This window comes from Rutidosis leptorrhynchoides, chromosome 2 (assembly GCF_046630445.1).
Source record: "Rutidosis leptorrhynchoides isolate AG116_Rl617_1_P2 chromosome 2, CSIRO_AGI_Rlap_v1, whole genome shotgun sequence".
NCBI lineage: Eukaryota > Viridiplantae > Streptophyta > Magnoliopsida > Asterales > Asteraceae > Rutidosis > Rutidosis leptorrhynchoides.
The window spans coordinates 705,163,221-705,186,537 of NC_092334.1; positions in this window are offsets into that span (position 1 = coordinate 705,163,221).

Here is a 23,317-nt window from a genome sequence, read left to right on the forward strand (position 1 = left end):
TGTGTTACACGCCATATACGGTTATAATCTTTATTTCAACGAATATGTGCATATAAAATATCTTTCATATTGTATATTGTGCCCAATCCTCAAATTAGTTATATATATATGACCACTAATAAGAAAAATATATGTAATAGCTAAATGAGCCATAAACTTTAGCTATTTAACAAACCCGTGATTTCACGAGTCATTCAACTAGTAGGTTTGTACAAATCGCCGATATGCACATGGTAATTTCAAACTAATAAAGTAATATTAAATATATGTAATGAAACCATGTATTGCTACAAATATATTTCAACTGCAACGTAAGGTAAAATTACTATATATATACAAATAGTTATTCATTCCATTTTCTTTAATGTAAGAGAACGACACTTTTATTGTTTTCCTTTTTTATTTCTTATTACCTCTCTTTTAATTTCTTTTTGTAAAATTTACTTCCGTCTAATATGTTGTTATTATTGATCTTTAGAAGCTAACAAACACCCATAACGGTTGCGGAATGATGATTTGGTTGTTTCAAGTGAATAAAAAGAATTTGGAGAACAAATTAGTCAAACCACTATTTGTTGTAGTGATTAGTTTGTCACTTAAGAATGATTATTCTTTGATTTTAGTGGGTTTGGACGTTTAGATCTAGAGAGAAAATCGCCTAGTTGATGTGTGTGAGGATGGTGAAAAGTATGGTAAAAGGTATGGTTGATAGAAATAAAAGTATAAGATATATCAAATCTGTCCAGGTCGTTTGCACGAAGGACGTCTGGCTCGCATGAATGACTTAGGTCAGATTTTGTTTGTTGAAAGGAATAGACCTGATCAGATTTTGTTATTCAAATATCAAAGTCTTTTGTTTGTGTGGAGTAAATTGTCACTGGCGCGAATGAGAACTCACACGTACAAATGACATCAGACATTGATAATAGTCATTTAAAAGTTAAATGTTTTCGATACTTTAATCCAACTCTGAGTGAGTATATAGATGATGTTATGCATGTGTATATGTTACATCCACATACATAACCAAGTCTTATAACAGACAATTGGCATGTATATACAATATGATAGTCATAAACAAAATAACAAACACAACACATTACATGTACACAAAAGTAATACTGTAGTTTAGTAGAGACAGTGTTTAGCAACCATACACATTACGTAAAAATTTTGATGAAGATGGACTTATATGTACCAACAAACTCCCCCTAAGATCTAGACATATATTAGATACAAAATATTTCAATAAGTTTGCCTATCTTTGTTTTCACTGACATCTTCAACTTGTGCTGCTCTCTACTGACATTAAATTTCTATCCAAATATGCGTAGTACACGCCAACAACTTTCTGAAACTGAAGTGCTTGTTCTAGGTTGTCTGACTTGTACATGATTTTATTCTTATATAGCGCACATATATCTTCTTATTTCATATAACTTGATGAATTTTGATTCTAGAGAACGGTTTACAAATTTTGGTGTTGATTTGATCCAGTCATTCCAGTTTGACTTAACTTTGTCATTTTGTTCAGCCTCTGCTTTGTTTTTCTGTTGTAGCTCTTTTTAGAAATCATCAAATTCCTTGGAATTGACTTCCCCCTGAAGTAAATTTGTTGTTGATTTTGCATCCTCCATAATCCGAGTCACTATACGCTTCTTGCTCAAATTTGTGGTCGTTTGAATACCATTCCCAACGATGGGGTAAGCTTCAGATAGCACATAATTCTCTTAGCAGCGTTGGGATGCAACGTGTTTGGATTGGCCCGATATCTTGCACATAGGCAAGTTGCAACATAACATCTGGTCTGGAAGCCGTCGAATACATCAATGAGCCGAAGATAGCGCGGTAGTAAGTTGAAACGACAGCTATTCTGACGCAGTCAGGTGAGATCATGTGGTTTACAGCTAGTGGAGTCGAGGCCGTTTTCTCTCCTTCCATGCTGAAACGCGCTAGGATGTCTTTTTCATACTTTGCTTGATGAAGAAAAATGTATGACTTGTTTTTTTCTCCAATTTCAATCTATCCGTAAATTGTTACGAAAAACCAATTATTAAAAAACCAACAAGGTTTTCATGAAACTTATTCTGGTAAAATATTAAAAGAACTGCTTTAAGTAAATTTGTAGGAAAATAATACCGAAATTTATATTATATTATATGTTCATTATAATAACCACATATAATTTTATACACATACCTGAAAAGGATATAATCGGAAGGATATGTTAGAGAATATATCTCACAAAGAGAAGCCGAGTCTCATGTTTAACACAGTTTCCTTAAAATAGTTCCCCCATCTATAAAACGTCTGTTTCTCAGGATACAACAGCCGAAGCAGTAGTACTGTCGAACTTGAACAGTTGCCTGAAAATATTGTTAACTTCTCCTTCATAAGCTATGTTAAATATTTTGTTTCTAACTTCACCAAACTTGTCAATCAAATTAGAACAAAACTAAAAAGCTTATGATAACTAATTGTTTTCATATGTGTTTGTTTAATGGTGACATACATGTCTACCATCAAATAAGAACCAAGAGTCTAAATTATTCGATGAGCAAATTCTCCCTTTTATCACATGAAGGATGAAGACTTATTAAATTAAGTTTACTGACAATTAAACTAATTTTAATGACAATAAAATGTCATTATACTCGTATGCTATGGAATACCAAAAAGTCACTTTTAATAGTTAGAAATTTCAAATTATATAATGAACTTTTTAATATTCTTTCTATCAATTTATTCAAAATTTCCAAATATATATACACACACATTCGTGGTCATTTAAAAAAAACTGAAACTTTATAAAAACTCGAGGACTTCATCCAAAAAATCAAGACTCACAACAAAGGTACAACTATAGGCATCGAGACCCAAACAACTAGACTAGCAACAACACAAAGCCACAAACAAACACAATACACTACAAAGACGACCTAAGCCAAACGATAACCAAACGACAATGAAACCACAAGCCATCAAACCAAGAACACGAAAGCAACGATACTAGTGCATCACACACCTTAACCTTTCGCGACGTCTCCTGGACCACTTTCTTCGTCTTAGATCTCTTTCAATCTTTAGGCTTCGGAAGCGTCTTCGAACTAAGAAACTTACCTTCTACCATAATACAACCTTCCACCTCCTTTGCCACCTCCTCAAAAAAACTAAAAGATTTACCCGAAGAAATGCCTATATCTCGGCCCGCTACATACTCAAGTCCAGGCAGAATAGGAGTACCACGGCCCACTTCCTCCTCACGAATCACCTTTTTTGTATCACTGCTTTGATCCAGCTCGACCCGAGACACAATCTTATCACCCACAGTGTTGACCAGTAGAACCACCCATAGTTGCCACGAAATCAGGCAAATGATCCGAACCACACCTCCGACCATCCATCTCTTGAAACCCCAAATCCCCACCATCATCACTTGAATTTAAACATCGAGTCTGTTTGCATTTTCGAAAACCTCAAAAATCTAGAGCCGCTTGAACCTTATCTAACGAAAACGTAACCGAAGGTGACCTAACAAAACTCGAACCAGAACCATCAACGTACATACATTTACTGCCCACCTTATGACCCGTAACCACCGGAGAAGAAAAACCTAGCTCAACCTCACCACCTGAAATGTCCCGTTCATATTGATTATAAATGTTCCATATTAATTGATTTCGTCGCGAGGTTTTGACCTCTATATGAGGCGTTTTTCAAAGACTGCATTCATTTTTAAAACAACCATAACCTTTATTTTATCGATAAAGGTTTAAAAATCATTACGTAGAATATCAAATAATGGTAATCTAAAATATACCGTTTACACACGACCATTACAAAATGGTTTACAATAAGAATATATTACATCAAAAATAAGTTTCTTGAATGCAGTTTTTACATAATATCATACAAGCATGGACTCCAAATCTTGTCCTTATTTTAGTATGCAACAGCGGAAGCTCTTAATAATCACCTAAGAATAAACATGCTTTAAACGTCAACAAAAATGTTGGTAAGTTATAGGTTTAACCTATATATTTATCAATCGAAATAATAGACCACAAGATTTCATATTTCAATACATCCCATACATAGAGATAAAAATCATTCATACGGTGAACACCTGGTAACCGACATTAACAAGATGCATATAGAATATCCCCATCATTCCGGGACACCCGTCGGACATGATAATTTCGAAGTACTAAAGCATTCCAAATTCCAGAATGGGGCTTGTTGGGCCGATAGATCTATCTTTAGGATTCGCGTCAATTTGGGGGTCTGTTCCCAAATTCTTAGGCTACCAAGCTAAAAAGGGGCATATTCGGCTTCGATCATTCACCCATATAAAGTAGTTTCATTTACTTGTGTCTATTTCGTAAAATATTTATAAATTTGCATGTATTCTCATCCCAAAATATTAGATTTTAAAAGTGGGACTATAACTCACTTTCACAGATTTTTACTTCGTCGGGAAGTAAGACTTGGCCACTGGTCGATTCACCAACCTATAACAAATATGTACATATATATCAAAGTATGTTCAAAATATATTTACAATATTTTTAATACATTTTAATGTTTTAAGTTTATTAAGTCAGCTGTCCTCGTTAGTAACCTACAACTAGTTGTCCATAGTTAGATGTACAGAAAATAAATTGATATATATTATCTTGACCCAATCCACGACCCAGTGTATACACGTCTCAGGCTAGATCACAACTCAAATTATATATATTTTTGAAATCAACCTCAACCCTGTATAGCTAACTCCAACATTACTGCATATAGAGTGTCTATGGTTGTTCCAAATAATATATATAGATGGGTCGATATGATATGTCAAAACATTTGCATACGTGCCTATGGTATCCCAAGATTAATAATATATTAGAATACATGTATAATACAATACAAGTTAGCTGGGATATGATTAATATAGATTTGTTACCAATTTTCACGCAGCTACAACAAGCAAAAATATCCAATCTTGTTTTACCCATAACTTCATATTGAACTTAAGTTTATGAATCTATACATAAAAAGTATAAGTTTATAGTCAGAAATACAGGTTACAAGTCATTTTTGTAAAGGTAGTCATTTCAGTCGAAAGAACGACGTCTAGATGACCATTTTGGAAAACATATACTTCCACTTTGAGTTTAACCATGATTTTTGGATATAGTTTCATGTTCATAAGAAAAATCATTTTCCCAGAAGAACAACTTTTAAATCAAAGTTTATCATAGTTTTTAATTAACTAACCCAAAACAGCCAGCGGTGTTACTACGACGTCGTATATCCGGTTTTACGGCGTTTTTGGTGTTTTCAGATTTTAAATCATTAAGTTAGAATATCATATAGATATATAACATGTGTTTATTTGATTTTAAAAGTCAAGTTAGAAGGATTAACTTTTGTTTGCGAACAAGTTTAGAATTAACTAAACTATGTTCTAGTGATTACAAGTTTAAAACTTCGAATAAGGTAGTTTTATATATATGAATCGAATGATGTTATGAACATCATTACTACCTCAGGTTTTGTGAATAAACCTACTGGAAATGAGAAAAATAGATCTAGCTTCAAAGGATCTTTGGATGTCTTGAAAGTTCTTGAAGCAAAATCATGACACGAAAACAAGTTCAAGTAAGATTTTCACTCGAAATAAGATTGTTATAGTTATAGAAATTGAATCAAAGTTTGAATATGAGTATTACCTTGTATTAGAAAGATATCTTACTGTAAATAAGAAAGATTTCTTGAGGTTGGATGATCACTTTACAAGATTGGAAATAAGCTAGCAAACTTGGAAGTATTCTTGATTTTATGAAACTAGAACTTATAGAATTTATGAAGAACACTTAGAACTTGAAGATAGAACTTGAGAGAGATCAATTAGATGAAGAAAATTGAAGAATGAAAGTGTTTGTAGGTGTTTTTAGTCGTTGGTATATGGATTAGATATAAAGGATGTGTAATTTTGTTTACATGTAAATAAGTCATGAATGATTACTAATGTTTTTGTAATTTTATGAGATATTTCATGCTAGTTGCCAAATGATGGTTCCCACATGTGTTAGGTGACTCACATGGGCTGCTAAGAGCTGATCATTAGAGTATATATACCAATAGTACATACATCTAAAAGCTGTGTATTGTACGAGTACGAATACGGGTGCATACGAGTAGAATTGTTGATGAAACTGAACGAGGATGTAATTGTAAGCATTTTTGTTAAGTAGAAGTACTTTGATAAATGTCTTGAAGTCTTTCAAAATTGTATGAATACATATTAAAACACTACATGTAAATACATTTTAACTGAGTCATTAAGTCATCGTTAGTCGTTACATGTAAATGTTGTTTTAAAACCTTTAGGTTAACGATCATGTTAAATGTTGTTAACCCATTGTTTATTATATTTAAAGAGATGTTAAATTGTTACATTATCATGATATTATGATATATAATATATCTTAGTATGATACATATACAGTTAAATATTTTTACAACGATAATCGTTACATATATGTCTCGTTTCGAAATCATTAAGTTAGTAGTCTTGTTTTTACATATGTAGTTCATTGTTAATACACTTAATGACATGTTTACTTATCATTTATCATGATTAAACATAGTGTATCAATATCTTAATATGATTCATATGTACTTAGTAAGACGTTGTTATAACGATAATCGTTATATATATCGTTTCGAGTTTCTTAATTCAATAAACTCAATTTTATGTATATAACTCATTGTTAAAATACCTAATGAGATAGTAACTTATCATAATATCATGTTAACTATATATATAATCATATATATGTCATCATATAGTTTTTACAAGTTTTAACGTTCGTGAATCACCGGTCAACTTGGGTGGTCAATTGACTATATGAAACCTATTTCAATTAATCAAGTCTTAACAAGTTTGATTGCGTAACATGTTGAAAACACTTAATCATGTAAATAAAAATTTCATTTAATATATATAAACATGGAAAAGTTCGGGTCACTACAGTACCTACCCGTTAAATAAATTTCGTCCCGAAATTTTAAGCAGTTGGAGGTGTTGATGTATCTTCTGGAAATAGGTGCGGATATTTCTTTTTCATCTGATCTTCTCATTCCCAGGTGAACTCGGGTCCTCTACGAGCATTCCATCGAACCTTAACAATTGGTATCTTGTTTTGCTTAAGTCTTTTAACCTCACGATCCATTATTTTGACGGGTTCTTCGATGAATTGAAGTTTTTCGTTGATTTGGATTTGATCTAACGAAATAGTGAGATCTTCTTTAGCAAAAAATTTCTTCAAATTAGAGGCGTGGAAAGTGTTATGTACAGCCGAGAGTTGTTGAGGTAACTCAAGTCGGTAAGCTACTGGTCCGACACGATCAATAACCTTGAATGGTCCAATATACCTTGGATTTAATTTTCCTCGTTTACCAAATCAAATAACGCCTTTCCAAGGTGCAACTTTAAGCATGACAGTTTCTCAATTTCAAATTCTATATCTTTTCTTTTAATGTCAGCGTAGCTCTTTTGTCGACTTTGGGCGGTTTTCAACCGTTGTTGAATTTGAATGATCTTCTCGGTAGTTTCTTGTATTATCTCCGGACCCGTAATCTGTCTATCCCCCACTTCACTCCAACAAATCAGAGACCTGCACTTTCTACCATAAAGTGCTTCAAATGGCGCCATCTCAATGCTTGAATGGTAGATGTTGTTGTAGGAAATTTCTGCTAACGGTAGATGTCGATCCCAACTGTTTCCGAAATCAATAACACATGCTCGTAGCATGTCTTCAAGTATTTGTATCGTCCTTTCACTCTGCCCATCAGTTTGTAGATGATAGGCAGTACTCATGTCTAGACGAGTTCCTAATGCTTGCTGTAATGTCTGCCAGAATTTTGAAATAAATCTGACATCCCTATCAGAGATAATATAGATTGGTATTCCATGTCTGGAGACGACTTCCTTCAAAGACAGTCGTGCTAACTTCTCCATTTTGTCATCTTCTCTTATTGGCAGGAAGTGTGCTGATTTGGTGAGACGATCAACTATTACCCAAATAGTATCAAAACCACTTGCAGTTGTAACGACCTCCCAATAGGGTCTGGAAGGAACATCACTAATATCAAAATATACCAACATATCATAATACGAGAACAATTCTAAATGATAAAAAAAATTAAGTTTTATTGAGTACGCAGCGGAAAATGAAATGTCGTTACAATAATGGAAATTACAATAAAGTAATTGTTTCAAATGCAAGAGTAGTAAATGCGATAGTTCTTGATCCTAAGTCCAAGTAGCATCACATAAGTAGTAGATAAGTATACTTGATCAAACAGCACCTGAGACAAAACATGCTAAAGTGTCAACCAAAAAGGTTGAGTGAAGTTCATAGGTTTAACAAAAGTAGAAATAGTTGTTTTTAGATCACAAGATTTAGTTTGTAAAGTTAATCTCCCGCAGGATCTAAAGTTATGCCAAAGCGTGATATTTAGACTAAGCGTTTAAGTTTGCCCCATGACAAGTTGTGTCTGTCCTTGTCGGTTTTAATTTCATTATCAAGTAATACAAAGACTTAGTCAAATGTATTAGGGACGTTACTCCCGATAGGCCTACCCCTAATAATTAATCATGCCGCAGCACTTAAAAATATCACTGTAGGGACTTAGTCGGACATAGCCAGGTATAGCATAGTTTAACAGTTCGGTACTTGTGTCTAAAGTGTAAAAAGTAAAAACAGCATGTATCTCACCCCAAGTAAAGTAAGTAAGTTTGCTAGAAGTAAAGAGGGGCTATGAATTCACCTTAGTAAGTAGAGAGAGAGATATTCCTCGGAATAGAGAGTTGAACGAGTGAGCAGGAAAATCAACCTATTGACATTTAAGAGTAGTTAAGTGTTTTGCCCATGTTTGAGTTTAAGTACGTGTTTATGTATAGTTTGTTTCGCTAAGTTTCTATTCCTCGTAAGTTTCTATTTTTAGAAAGTTTCCATTTTTAGAAAGTTTCTTATTTTAGTAGGTTCCCTATTTTAGTAAGTTTCTATACTTAGAAAGTTTCTACTTAAAGAGTGTTTTCCATTTTAGGATACTTGTCGTATTAGATAAGCTTCCAATCACCCATTTCCCTTCGAATGGCCATTTCAGATCTAGGGGCTTGAGCCATAGGACCCTTTAAATCGGAAATCCAAACCCTCTGCCTAGAGTCTCGTAGAAATCATTCATCAAGAAAGTTCGAAGATCTATACATCTCTAATACATATCCTAAAATGTTTTTATGTGCTATAATATAAATAGTAGGTTATAGGTGTTAGTAATAGTAATAGTGTATACATGTCAATTAATAGTATAAGTAGTATCAGAGTTTCATTAATTAGGGTTAGTTAATTAAAGTGGTATTTTAATGATTAGGGTTTGTAATAAATGACTAGGGTTTAATTAATGTCCTAGGGTTTAGGTTTAATTAATTAGGTTTAGGTTAAAGTTAATTTAGAGTTTTAAAAATATATGTACAATATATGTGTCGTGTATATATATTGTAAATTTATTTAAACAAGATAACTTTAAAATATAAATTTATTAATTTAATATGTCTAATAGTTATCTTATTAAGTAAGTTAATGATTTTTATAAAAATTTATGAAAAAGTTCGGATTTATTTTATATGGAAACTTCAAAAATTGTTTTAACCATATCTAACTCAATTTTAATCCAAACCGCATGATATTTATATGCATTTTGATTGGTTTTGAAAGGGGAATCCAAATATGAACTCAAAATAAGAGAATAAAACTTTTTTAGTTTCTGAAAAATTAGTGTCCTAATAAATACGAATTTAGTCATACTTAAAACAAGGTTAGCAAGCTTAATAACTAAAGATATTTGGTATAATCTAATTAATTTTAATAAGTGACTATATATTCAATTAATGAGATTTGATTAGGTTTAAATAAATTAGGGTTAGATATTTAGGGTTTGTAGATCATACATTATATATATTTTTTTTGTAGTCGACATATATGTATATATGTATATGTCGACTTGCATGTATATATATATATATAATGTTTTAGGTTAATTACGCATGATTAATATGGATTAAGAACAAACATGAATTAAAACAGGAATGGAATGGACAAGTTTAGGTTTATAGTCTTATACCTTGAAGATGGATGAAGATTAACAAGAAAAGTTGATGAACACTTGAAGATGAAGATCAAAACCTTGAAGATTTGAAGAACACCTTTGAAGATCTTCGACGAACACGAAGAACATAATGAACAACCTTGAAGATCACTTGAAGATCTTGAAGATTGCTTGAAAACCCTTGAAGATCTTGTTAAAGAAATTCGATGGTGGGGGGTGGTGATTTCGGTTTTTGAGCCGAAAATAGGGAGAGAGGGGAGAGATTTGAGAGAGAGATTTGTGAATGAGATTTGGTACATGTTTAGCTCTAGCCTAGGCCTCTATTTATAGGGAGGATTAGAGGGTTCTAGAATTAGGGTTAGGGTTAGGTTTACTTAGGGAACAAGTTAGACTTAGGGAATAAGTTAGGGCATTCCATGGAACTTTTTCATTTTAAACCTTGCACTTTTGATTAGTTAAAATAACTCATTAAATGTTCTAGTTTAATGTTTAAAGGCTACAAGTTTAAAGTATTACATTTTGTTCACGAAAGTTCATTAGCTCATTATTTTTATCTTTTTATTAACTTGTCGTTCATTACACAAAGTTAATTATACGTGTTATAATAAAAAAAATTTTAACGCTTAACAATTATTGATTAAAGTTTAATCGTTAAGTTTAATTATATTGTTTGGGCAAATTAAATGATGAAAGGATATATAAATATTGGAAATTTGAGGGTCGTTATAGTACCTCCCTGTTATTGAAAACTTCGTCCCGAAGTTTTGGGTGGAGTTCTCGTTTGCATCAGCAGTTGAGAAGAGATAGAGGTATTTTCGTATCATTTGGTCTTCGCGTTCCCATGTATGTTAGGGGCTGCTACGCGAATCCCAATGGATTTGAATAGAGTTTGATTTTCACGTTCCCTGGTACAATCAGGGCCCTTTCGTGAATTCCAATGAGTGTTAACAATAAGTATATTGTTTTGTTTACACGTTTGATCTCATGATCCTTAACCTTATTAGGTCGTTTACAAAGTGCATTAAATGCGGAGATTTTTCCAAGGAATAACAAGAGTGTCGTTTGACTAGTTTTATTTTAAAAGGAAAGATGATGCTATATCAGCATGAAATGTATCGTTGAGCTCATTAAGATTTTGAGTTTTTATGCCGCAATAGTAGGGCAGATAAAATAGAGTAGAGTATGTAAAGATTGCAGTTACGTAGTTTGATGTATGGCTGGTGCTTGTTAGGGATAGTACCAGCTTCAAGTTGCGAAAGGTAACCATGATACCTTTAGTTTTCAAGAGATGTCTAATAGATAAATGAGACATTAGTTGAGGATTGATTGACCTCAGGATAATACGAGTGATTAAATGAAAGACATCGTTCAGTATACATGAGAACTTGTCTTTAGAAATAGTTTCAGAATGTAGCTTCAAGATTTATGATTTCAGCTTCATGTCGAATCATAGATCTAGACTTGACTAGAATAACACCTAGTTGCAATCCAAGAAGGAAGAAATGTGTAGAGTATCTTCATAAATGTTTAAGGTAATTCCTTCAGAGTAAGAAAAGTGTTTTCGCACAAATGGCGAGTCGGTCTATTATTTACTTACGAATTTAAATGCGGATTCAAATAAATGTGAATCATTGTTTATAGGATGAAGGAACCTCTGCTTCTTTGTTCGAAAGATCGTAGAATTGATGTTTACGAGAGCGTTGTAGTTTATCCATGAAATACTGGAAGTAGAAACTTCTTAATGATTAGTATAGCAAGGAAGAGATGACGTACGTAATGAGGTAAGTCTCGTTCTTGCACGGAGAATGAGAATAAAGGTGATCCAAACGCATTGGAGAGCAATACGAAAGTTTTAATAATGAGCCAAAGTAATTTTTGAAAAGTTGCGACGTTTGATATAACAATATAAACGAAGCGGAGCTATTAGTAAGACTTGAGTTATGTACACCACGTACTATTTTACGTGAAATAATTTGAACAATACGAAAAAGAGTTGATTAAAAGAATGTTTAATTTAATAAAACAAAGGTAAATTGATAAAAATGCGAAAGTATTTATACTATTAGTGAAAGTAATTTTAGAGAAGGTAACGAAATGATGTTCATAGTAAAACTAGGGTTACGTAAAATTGTAAAGAAATTTTGATTTAATCAAAGTGGAAATTTGTAAAAGCGAAAGTATAATTTGATATGTACTAGTCAAAGTACGTAAAGTTAAATTTATGTATAAGATTTTATAAATCTCATAAGTGAAAAATCATTTTTATAAATTCCGAGATAGTTTGAAAATAAAGACTCATGTAAGAAATCTTTGGAAAACAGGGTACTTGTATTTAAGAGTTTATTTGTTTGAGAAAAAATTGATTGAAGATTTTAAAATTCCGGAGGATAATTGTGTAATAATTGTTTCGAGGTAGTGAAAACTAATGAATTGACTTTTAACAAGGCACGAGTCCTTGGACTCAAAATGTTAACATTAAAGTAAGAAGGGTAAGAAGGTGATTATCATCAAATGAGTAAATCCCTCGGATTTAGAGTTATGTATGAAAGAACTTCAAGTAAGATTTGCAACTTTGAATCGTTCGAGTGACAGTAAGAGTTCGGAAACTCGGCATGAATAGTCTGACAGTCGCATAGTCAGGTATAAATAAGTGCTAAAGCATTGACTTTCAACTTTATAAGGATCGTTTGAATTCAGCCTTAGTTGGCCTGAGAGGAGGATACGTTAAAGTATGATGGAATCATTTCAAGTGTTACAGCAGTTTTTCAGATGTGATAAGTGTAGCTCAAGCTACAACTTGAGATAGTGTATTTCACCTTTGATTTTCGAGTTGACAATGATTGATTGTTGTTTGAGTATGACACCATTACTTGAATGGTGCCAAGTAGTCTATTATAAGTAGATGCACGAGTGTAGAAGTTTCTTGACTATGATAGTCAAAACGATACGCGTATGGAGGTTCTATTCTTCAAATGGGAAATGTAATAGCGAACATGGTGTTTGTGATATCGACGTTTGAGGGTTCAAAAGTCGTACCAAAAGTGTAATAATAGAGAGGATCTGGATATAACAAGTGATGATTAAGTATCCATGATCAGGAGATATTCATTTAGGGTAAATGAATGTAATAATATCAAGATGATCATTTTTTCTCCTTTCATGCCCTTGCATTTGGATTCTTGAACAGATAGCTTGAGAGTTTTATTTGATTCACTTTCTATTCCATACCGGAATATAATCACGTTGGTCACCGTCATTATATTTTACTAATTCATATTTCCATTCCAAGGTCACTCCATAAGGTCAGGATATGTGATTAATGATGATTTCTAATATAGTGTGTTAAGGATAGCAGTAATCTTAGCTGGATCGACAACATGTCGGTTTTATGCCAAAACTTACACTTGGAAAAGTTTGCGTAGAGTTGTTCTTTTTCTTAAGAGTTCAAGAATGAATTTGCAAATGTTGCTCATGTTCCTTCTCACTCTTGGAGTAGATCGAAATGTCATCCATGAAAACAGTTACGAACTTGTCGAGTTATGGTTGAATAGTTTTAAGTGGCAGTCTTTATAGACTTGGTCAACTTTCATATCCTTGAAAGTTATGGAAATTGTGAAAGTTAGGAAATAGTCAGATGAGAAAGTTATGAAACATCGTGGTAATAGTTGGTGCGGTTGGACTGACCATGATTCTTCACTTCATAAGGGTGTATAGAAGTTTGATAAATCTGATAGGTCATAAGTTTGAAAAATTTTAAGCGGGATAAAGATGAGTATGATATAAACCAAACGCTTTTTATTAAGAACGAGGCGTTAAATAAGCCTTTATTACACGAGTTGGAAATAGGAATGGTTTAAGGCATATCCTTTACATGGATAAGAATCTGGAAAGATAACTAGGAAATATTAAGATTGAAGTAGTCTTCATATTCCTTCTTCTCGTCCTCAACCTTCTTCATAAACTTCTCAACTTTCTCATTCTTCGCCTTTTGTTTCTCATGCAGGAACTCGAGATTATCATAAAGATTAGAAACTCCATTGTTGATTTCATGGTACTTGTAGTCCCTCGTAGATAGTTGATTATTCACGCGGTTTTCTTCCATCTTCCATCTAAGGTCAACATCTTCTCTTAGGTAGGAGAGAGATTGCTTCCCCCATCGGGCATTTCTATCACTTTCATACTTCACCAACTTTATCTCCTTCTTTAGCTCAGCATTTTCCTCCATAAGCTTCTTGATTTGAACATCGATCCTTGCAATATGGCGAATTAGGTCATCGGTAGTTTTTCGCAGATTCATGATCTCGTACTTGGCATCAATTTTATCGTAGAAAGGAGATCGGGATCTTTTCTTTGACGGGCCGATTTCTTTAAAACGTTTCTTTTTGCCTTCCGGGCTTGGAGTCGGGTGGTGATCGGGAGAATTAGGTAAAGTATACGGACTATAGTTTGGTGAGGGAGGACCACCAAAGCCATAAGGTGGACTTTGGACTGGTCTTTCAGCGGAAGACCTTTCAGTATCTTTTTCGGTTGGCTTGAAAAGATTCATTTTGGTCGTTTGGTAAGAATTAGACATCCTATCATTAGAAAGGGGATTTTTGATCAGTTTTAAGATAAGATTGTAAAGCATATGTTTTAAGATTACAAGGCAATCCTAAGTGCTTTAAAGTCTAAGGTAGGAAAGGTTATAGTTTCCTAGATTGCTAAGGCACCCTAGCTAACAAGTAAGGCACACATAAAAATGCAATCCTGGTTCTCTATAACAGCCTGGTTATGCTCTGATACCACTCTGTAACGACCTCCCAATAGGGTCTGAAAGGAACGTCACTAATATCAAAATATACCAACATATCATAATATGAGAACAATTCTAAATGATAAAAAAAAAATAAGCTTTATTGAGTACGCAGCGGAAAATGAAATGTCGTTACAATAATGGAAATTACAATAAAGTAATTGTTTCAAATGCAAGAGTAGTAAATGCGATAGTTCTTGATCCTAAGTCCAAGTAGCATCACATAAGTAAGTAGATAAGTATACTTGATCAAAAAGCACCTGAGACAAAACATGCTAAAGTGTCAACCAAAAAGATTGAGTGAAGTTCACAGGTTTAACAAAAGTAGGAATAGTTGTTTTTAGATCACAAGATTTAGTTTGTAAAGTTGATCTCTCGCAGGATCTAAAGTTATGCTAAAGCGTGATATTTAGACTAAACGTTTAAGTTTGCCCCATGACAAGTTGTGTCTGTCCTTGTCGGTTTTAATTTCATTATCAAGTAATACAAAGACTTAGTCAAATGTATCGGGGACGTTACTCCCGATAGGCCTACCCCCAATTATTAAGCATGCCGCAGCACTTAAAAATATCACTGTAGGGACTTAGTCAGACATAGCCGGGTATAGCATAGTTTAACAGTTTGGTACTTGTGTCTAAAGTGTAAAAAGTAAAAACAGCATGTGTCTCACCCCAAGTAAAGTAAGTAAGATTGCTAGCAGTAAAGAGGGGCTATGAATTCACCTTAGTAAGTAGAGAGAGAGTTATTCCTCTGAATAGAGAGTTGAACGAGTGAGCAGGAAAATCAACCTATTGACATTTAAGAGTAGTTAAGTGTTTTGCCCATGTTTGAGTTTAAGTACGTGTTTATGTATAGTTTGTTTCACTAAGTTTCTATTCCTCGTAAGTTTCTATTTTTAGAAAGTTTCCATTTTTAGAAAGTTTCTTATTTTAGTAGGTTCCCTATTTTAGTAAGTTTCTATACTTAAAAAGTTTCTACTTAAAGAGTGTTTTTCATTTTAGGATACTTGTCGTATTAGATAAGCTTCCAATCACCCCTTTCCCTTCGAATGGCCATTTCAGATCTAGGGGCTTGAGACATAGGACCCTTTAAATCGGAAATCCAAACCCTCTGCCTAGAGTCTCGTAGAAACCATTCGTCAAGAAAGTTCGAAGATCTATACATCCCTAATACATATTCCAAAATATTTTTATGTGCTATAATATAAATAGTAGGTTATAGGTGTTAGTAATAGTAATAGTGTATACATGTCAATTAATAGTATAAGTAGTATTAGAGTTTCATTAATTAGGGTTAGTTAATTAAAGTGATATTTTAATGATTAGGATTTGTAATAAATGACTAGGGTTTAATTAATGTCCTAGGGTTTAGGTTTAATTAATTAGGTTTAGGTTAAAGTTAATTTAGAGTTTTAATAATATATGTACAATATATGTGTCGTGTATATATATTGTAAATTTATTTAAACAAGATAACTTTAAAATATAAATTTATTAATTTAATATGTCTAATAGTTATCTTATTAAGTAAGTTAATGATTTTTATAAAAATTTATGAAAAAGTTCGGATTTATTTTATATGGAAACTTCAAAAATTGTTTTAACCATATCTAACTCAATTTTAATCCAAATCGCATGATATTTATATGCATTTTGATTGGTTTTGAAAGGGGAATCCAAATATGAACTCAAAATAAGAGAATAAAACTTTTTCAGTTTCTGAAAAATTAGTGTTCTAATAAATACGAATTTAATCATACTTAAAACAAGGTTAGCAAGCTTAATAACTAAAGATATTTGGTATACTCTAATTAATTTTAATAAGTGACTATATATTCAATTAATGAGATTTGATTAGGTTTAAATAAATTAGGGTTAGATATTTAGGGTTTGTAGATCATACATTATATATTATTTTTTTGTAGTCGACATATGTGTATATATGTATATGTCAACTTGCATGTATATATATATAATGTTTTAGGTTAATTACGCATGATTAATATGGATCAAGAACAAACATGAATCAAAACAGGAATGGAATGGACAAGTTCAGGTTTATAGTCTTATACCTTGAAGATGGATGAAGATTAACAAGAAAAGTTGATGAACACTTGAAGATGAAGATCAAAACCTTGAAGATTTGAAGAACACCTTTGAAGATCTTCGACGAACATGAAGAACATGATGAACAACCTTGAAGATCACTTGAAGATCTTGAAGATTTCTTGAAAACCCTTGAAGATCTTGTTGAAGAAATTCGATGGTGGGGGGTGGTGATTTCGGTTTTTGAGCCGAAAATAGGGAGAGAGGGGAGAGATTTGAGAGAGAGATTTTTGAATGAGATTTGGTACATGTTTAGCTCTAGCCTAGGTCTCTATTTATAGAGAGGATTAGAGGGTTCTAGAATTAGGGTTAGGGTTAGGTTTACTTAGGGAACAAGTTACACTTAGGGAACAAGTTAGGGCATTCCATGGAACTTTTTCATTTTAAACCTTGTACTTTTGATTAGTTAAAATAACTCATTAAATGTTCTAGTTTAATGTTTAAAGGCTACAAGTTTAAAGTATTACATTTTGTTCACGAAAGTTAATTAGCTCATTATTTTTATCTTTTTATTAACTTGTCGTTCATTACACAAAGTTAATTATACGTTTTATAATAATTTTTTTTAACGCTTAACAATTATTGATTAAAGTTTAATCGTTAAGTTTAATTATATTGTTTGGGCAAATTAACTGATGAAAGGATATATAAATGTTGGAAATTTGAGGGTCATTATAGCAGTCCTTGGCAATTTAGTGATGAAATCCATGGTAATGTTTTCTCATTTCCATTCCGGAATTTCGGGTTGTTGAAGTAGACCTGATTGTTTCTGATGCTCAGCTTTGACCTTAGAACACGTCAAACATTCTCCTATGTATTTAGCAACATCGGCTTTCATACCTGGCCACCAAAAATGTTTCTTGAGATCCTTGTACATCTTCCCCGTTCCAGGGTGCATTGAGTATCTGGTTTTATGAGCTTCTCTAAGTACCATTTCTCTCATATCTCCAAATTTTGGTACCCAAATTCTTTCAGCCCTATACCGGGTTCCGTCTTCCCGAATATTAAGATGCTTCTCCGATCCTTTGGGTATTTCATCCTTTAAATTTCGTTCTTTTAATACTCCTTGTTGCGCCTCCTTTATTTGAGTAGTAAGGTTAGTGTGAATCATTATATTCATAGCTTTTACTCGAATAGGTTCTCTGTCCTTTCTGCTCAAGGCGTCGGCTACCACATTTACCTTTCCTGGGTGGTAACGAATCTCAAATTCGTAATCATTCAGCAATTCAATCCACCTGCGCTGCCTCATGTTCAGTTATTTCTGATTAAATATGTGTTGAAGACATTTGTGGTCGATATATATAATACTTTTGACCCCATATAAGTAGTGCCTCCAAGTCTTTAATGCAAAAACAACTGCGCCTAATTCCAAATCATGCGTCATATAATTCTGCTCGTGAATCTTCAATTGTCTAGATGCATAAGCAATTACCTTCGTTCGTTGCATTAATACACAACCAAGACCTTGCTTTGAGGCGTTACAATATATCACAAAATCATCATTCCATTCAGGTAATGACAATATAGGTGCCGTAGTTAACTTTTTCTTCAACAATTGAAACGCTTTTTCTTGTTCATCCTTCCATTCAAATTTCTTCCCTTAATGCGTTAATGCAGTCAAGGGTTTTGCTATTTTGGAAAAATCTTGGATGAACCTTCTGTAGTAACCAGCTAGTCCTAAAAATTGGCGTATGTGTTTCGGAGTTTTCGGGGTTTCCCACTTTTCAACGGTTTCAATCTTTGCTGGATCCACCTAAATACCTTCTTTATTCACTATATGACCGAGGAATTGAACTTCTTCTAACCAAAATGAACACTTTGAAAACTTAGCGTACAGTTTTTCTTTTCTTAGCAACTCTAGCACTTTTCTCAAATGTTCTTCGTGCTCTTGATCATTCTTCGAGTAAATAAGTATGTCATCGATGAAGACAATGACAAACTTGTCAAGATATGGCCCACACACTCGGTTCATGAGGTCCATGAACACAGATGGTGCATTAGTCAATCTAAACGGCATAACCATAAACTCGTAATGACTGTAACGCATCCTAAAAGAAGTCTTCGGAATGTCATCCTCCTTCACCTGCATTTGGTGATACCCAGAACGTAAATCAATCTTCAAATAAACCGACGAGCCTTGTAGTTGATCAAATAAATCGTCGATTCTCGGTAATGGGTAACGGTTCTTGATGGTAAGTTTGTTCAACTCTCGGTAGTCGATACACAACCTGTATGTACCATCTTTCTTCTTGACAAACAGAACAGGAGCTTCCCATGGTGATATACTTGGTCGAATGAAACCACGCTCTAAAAGTTCCTGTAATTGACTTCGTAATTCTTTCATTTCGCTGGGTGCGAGTCTGTATGGAGCACGAGCTATTGGTGCAGCTCCTGGTACAAGATCTATTTGAAATTCAACGGATCGATGTGGGGGTAATCCCGGTAATTCTTTCGGAAATACATCGGGAAATTCTTTTGCGACGGGAACATCACTGATGTTCTTTTCTTCATGTTTAACTTCCTTGATGTGTGCTAGAATGACGTAACAACCTTTTCTTATTAGTTTATGCGCCTTTAAACTACTAATAAGATTTAATTTTGCGTTGTTCTTTTCTCCGTACACCATTAAAGGTTTTCCTTTTTCACGCACAATGCGAATCGCATTTTCCTAACAAACGACCTCTGCTCTCACCTTTTTCAACCAGTCCATACCAATTATTATATCAAAACTCCCTAACTCGACTGGTATTAAATCAATTTTAAACGTTTCATCCCCCAGTTTAATTTCTCTATCCCGACATATATTATCTGCTGAAATTAATTTACCGTTTGCTAATTCGAGTAAAAATTTACTATCCAAATGTGTCAATGGGCAACTTAATTTAGCACAAAAATCTCTACTCATATAGCTTCTATCCGCACCCGAATCAAATAAAACATAAGCAGATTTATTATCAGTATGAAACGTACCCATAACAAGCTCTGGGTCTTCCTGCGCTTCTGCCGTATTAATATTAAAAACTCTTCCGCGGCCCTGCCCATTAGTATTCCCCTGATTCGGGCAATTACTTCTAATGTGGCCCGTTTTTCCACATCCATAACAAACAAAGGCGGCATTACTTGTTTCGCCACTATTTGTTCCTTTAGTTCTGTTAAACTTTGGTCCGTAGACCTCACACTTTTTCGTACCATGGCCAGTTCTTTTACACTTGGTGCAAAATGTCGTGCAGAACCCATTCTGGTGGTACTCTTCACACCTTTGGCATTTTTGGTTTTTGTTGCCGTTGTTGTTATTGAGGTTGTTGTTGAGATTGTTATTGTTGTTGGAACGGTTATTGTAGTTGTTGTTGTTGTTGGGATGTTTGTTGTAGTTATTATTAGGATTGTTGTTGCGATTGTTGTTGCGGTAGTTGAGATAGTTGTTGCGATTGTGGTTGTAATTGTTGTTGTTGTTCTGGTGACTCTTGTTACCGTTTTCCTCCCACTTCCTCTTGAATTGTTTCGTGTTGGCTTCTTCGGCCTCCTGCTCTTTAATTCTTCCCTCAATCTGATTTATGAGTTTATGAGCCATTCGACTTGCCTTTTGTATGGAAGCGGGCTCGTGTGAACTCACATCTTCTTGAATCCTTACTGGTAACCCTTTTACAAACGCGTCGATCTTCTCTTCTTCATCTTCGAACGCTCCCGGACACAATAGGCACAACTCTGTGAATCGCCGTTCATATGTGGTAATGTCGAACCCTTGTGTTCGTAACTCCCTAAGTTCTACCTTGAGTTTATTGACTTCGTTTCTAGGACGGTACTGCTTGTTCATCAATTGCTTGAATGCCGACCACGGTAGTGCGTAAGCAGCATTTTATCCTACATGTTCAAGATAGGTGTCCCACCATGTTAACGCAGTACCTGTGAAGGTATGCGTAGCGTACTTAACTTTGTCCTCTTCAGTACACTTACTTATGGCAAACACCGATTCGACTTTCTCGGTCCACCGTTTCAATCCAATTGGTCCTTCGCTTCCATCAAATTCCAAAGGTTTGCAGGCAGTGAATTCTTTGTAGGAGCATCTGACACGATTTCTTGTGGAATTAGTCCCACTGCTAGATCCAGAGTTATTGTTATTTTGCATCGCAGCTTGTACTGCGGCTATGTTTGCTGCAAGGAAAATACGGAAGTCTTCCTCGCTCATGTTCAAATTCTGACGAGTCGCCGGTGCCATTTCCTTCAAAATAGCCAACTGAATCGAGTTAATCATACAGAATATTAAGAGTAGTCAATAGTATTTCGTAGCATAATATGAACTCATTTATAAAAGCTTTTTCTTCATCTTAGCGTTTTATAAGTTTAAATTCGGGTACTACCTACCCGTTAAGTTCATACTTAGTAGCTAATATACAATTCAACTACTACAATTCTATATGAAAAACTGATTATAATAATATATCACATACAAATATTCTTCAAACTTACAACTTCGCTATACTACATATAACATGAAATATAGTACACTTTGATACAGGACAGTTTTGAAGAAAAATCTAGTTAATACGCAAGTTGTTCAGCAAAGGAAATAAAGACACGTAATTCATAAGTCTAGAAACAAGTCATGCATTCTGGTTTTACTAAGACGACTTCCCATCCTTGGTCTTGTGGAAAATAATCGTTATGACCATTGGCTAGGCAGCATGTTGGAATGTCATCAAAAGGACGAGGGTTTTGTAATTTCCAACAGCCCCGTAATAATCTAAAAACCTTGTTTCTCACCTCAACTACTGAATCCGTCACTTGTGGGAAGGTTTTATTTAAAAGTTGCAATCCGATGTTCTTTTTCTCACTTTGGTAAGAAGCGAACATCACTAACCCGTAAGCATAACATGCTTTTTTATGTTGCATGTTAGAAGCTCTTTCTAAAGAATGGAGTCCTATGTTGGGATATGTTGAGTCAAAATAGGTTCTAACCCGTAGCGTAAAATTGCATCTGGGTTTCCCGCACTAAATGCCTTAAAGAAAACTTGGCGTAACTTAAAGTCTCCCCAATGTGATATACCCCATCTTTCAAAGGAAAGCCTTTTATATACTAAGGCATGCCTAGAATGTCTTTCAAACGTTTGACAAACTAATTTTGCCGTAATTAATTGTGCTGATGAATTCTGCCCGACTCTAGACAAGATTTCATCAATCATATCTCCTGGTAGGTCTTCTAAAATTTTTGGTTGTCTATCCTTAACGTCCATTCTGTGTTTTTATACTGTAAAATAGACAAGGATTAGATTCGTAAAAGATAATTAACAAACAATACAAGCAATTTTTACATAGAACATAAAAGTACAAGCACACTACAATACATATAATACACAACATGATTACAACCCTCTAATCTGAATCACTGGTTTCTTCTTCTTCGGACTTGGTTCGTTTTCCTAATTTTCTAGGGATATATGATGTTCCTCTAATACGAGCTGTCATTTTCCACAATGGTTTAGAAAAACCTGGTGGTTTAGAGGTTCCCGGGTTATTGTTACAATTTAGGAAATACGGACATTATCGATACATATAAAGTTCATCAGGGTTGGAATCAGGTTTTTCTATTTTTATACCTTTTCCCTTATTATTTTCTTTTGCCATATTAAATTGGGTCGAGGTAATTTCTATAACATCATCGGAATCCTCATCGGGATCCGATTCATCGAAAATTTGGTAATCTTCCCAATATTTTGCTTCCTCGGCGAAAACACCATTGACCATTTTTAACTTTGGTCCATTGGTTGATGATTTTCTTTTATTTAATCGATTTACTATAGGTATCAAAATTTCATCCTCTGGAACCTCTTCTTCTTCCGGTTCCTCCTCTTCCGGTTCCTCCTCTTCTGATTCCTCTTCTTCCGGTTCCTCTTCTTCCAGTTCTTCTTCTTCCGGTTCCTCTTCGGGAATTTGTGAATCTTCCCAAATTATATTCGACTCTTCATTATTATTAGGTGAGTCGATGGGATTTGTACTAGTGGTAGACATCTATCACACAATATCAAACACATTAAGTGTGACGACCCGAAAATTTCCGACCAAATTTAAACTTAATCTGTATATGATTTCGACACGATAAGCAAAGTCTGTAATGTTGGGTCTAAAAATGCTTGAAATTATTTACATGAATGCAATTAACCTTTGACCAATTCCCGATGATTCACGAACAAGGGTTGCAAATAAATATAAATATATATATATATATATATATGTATATATATATATAGAAATAAAT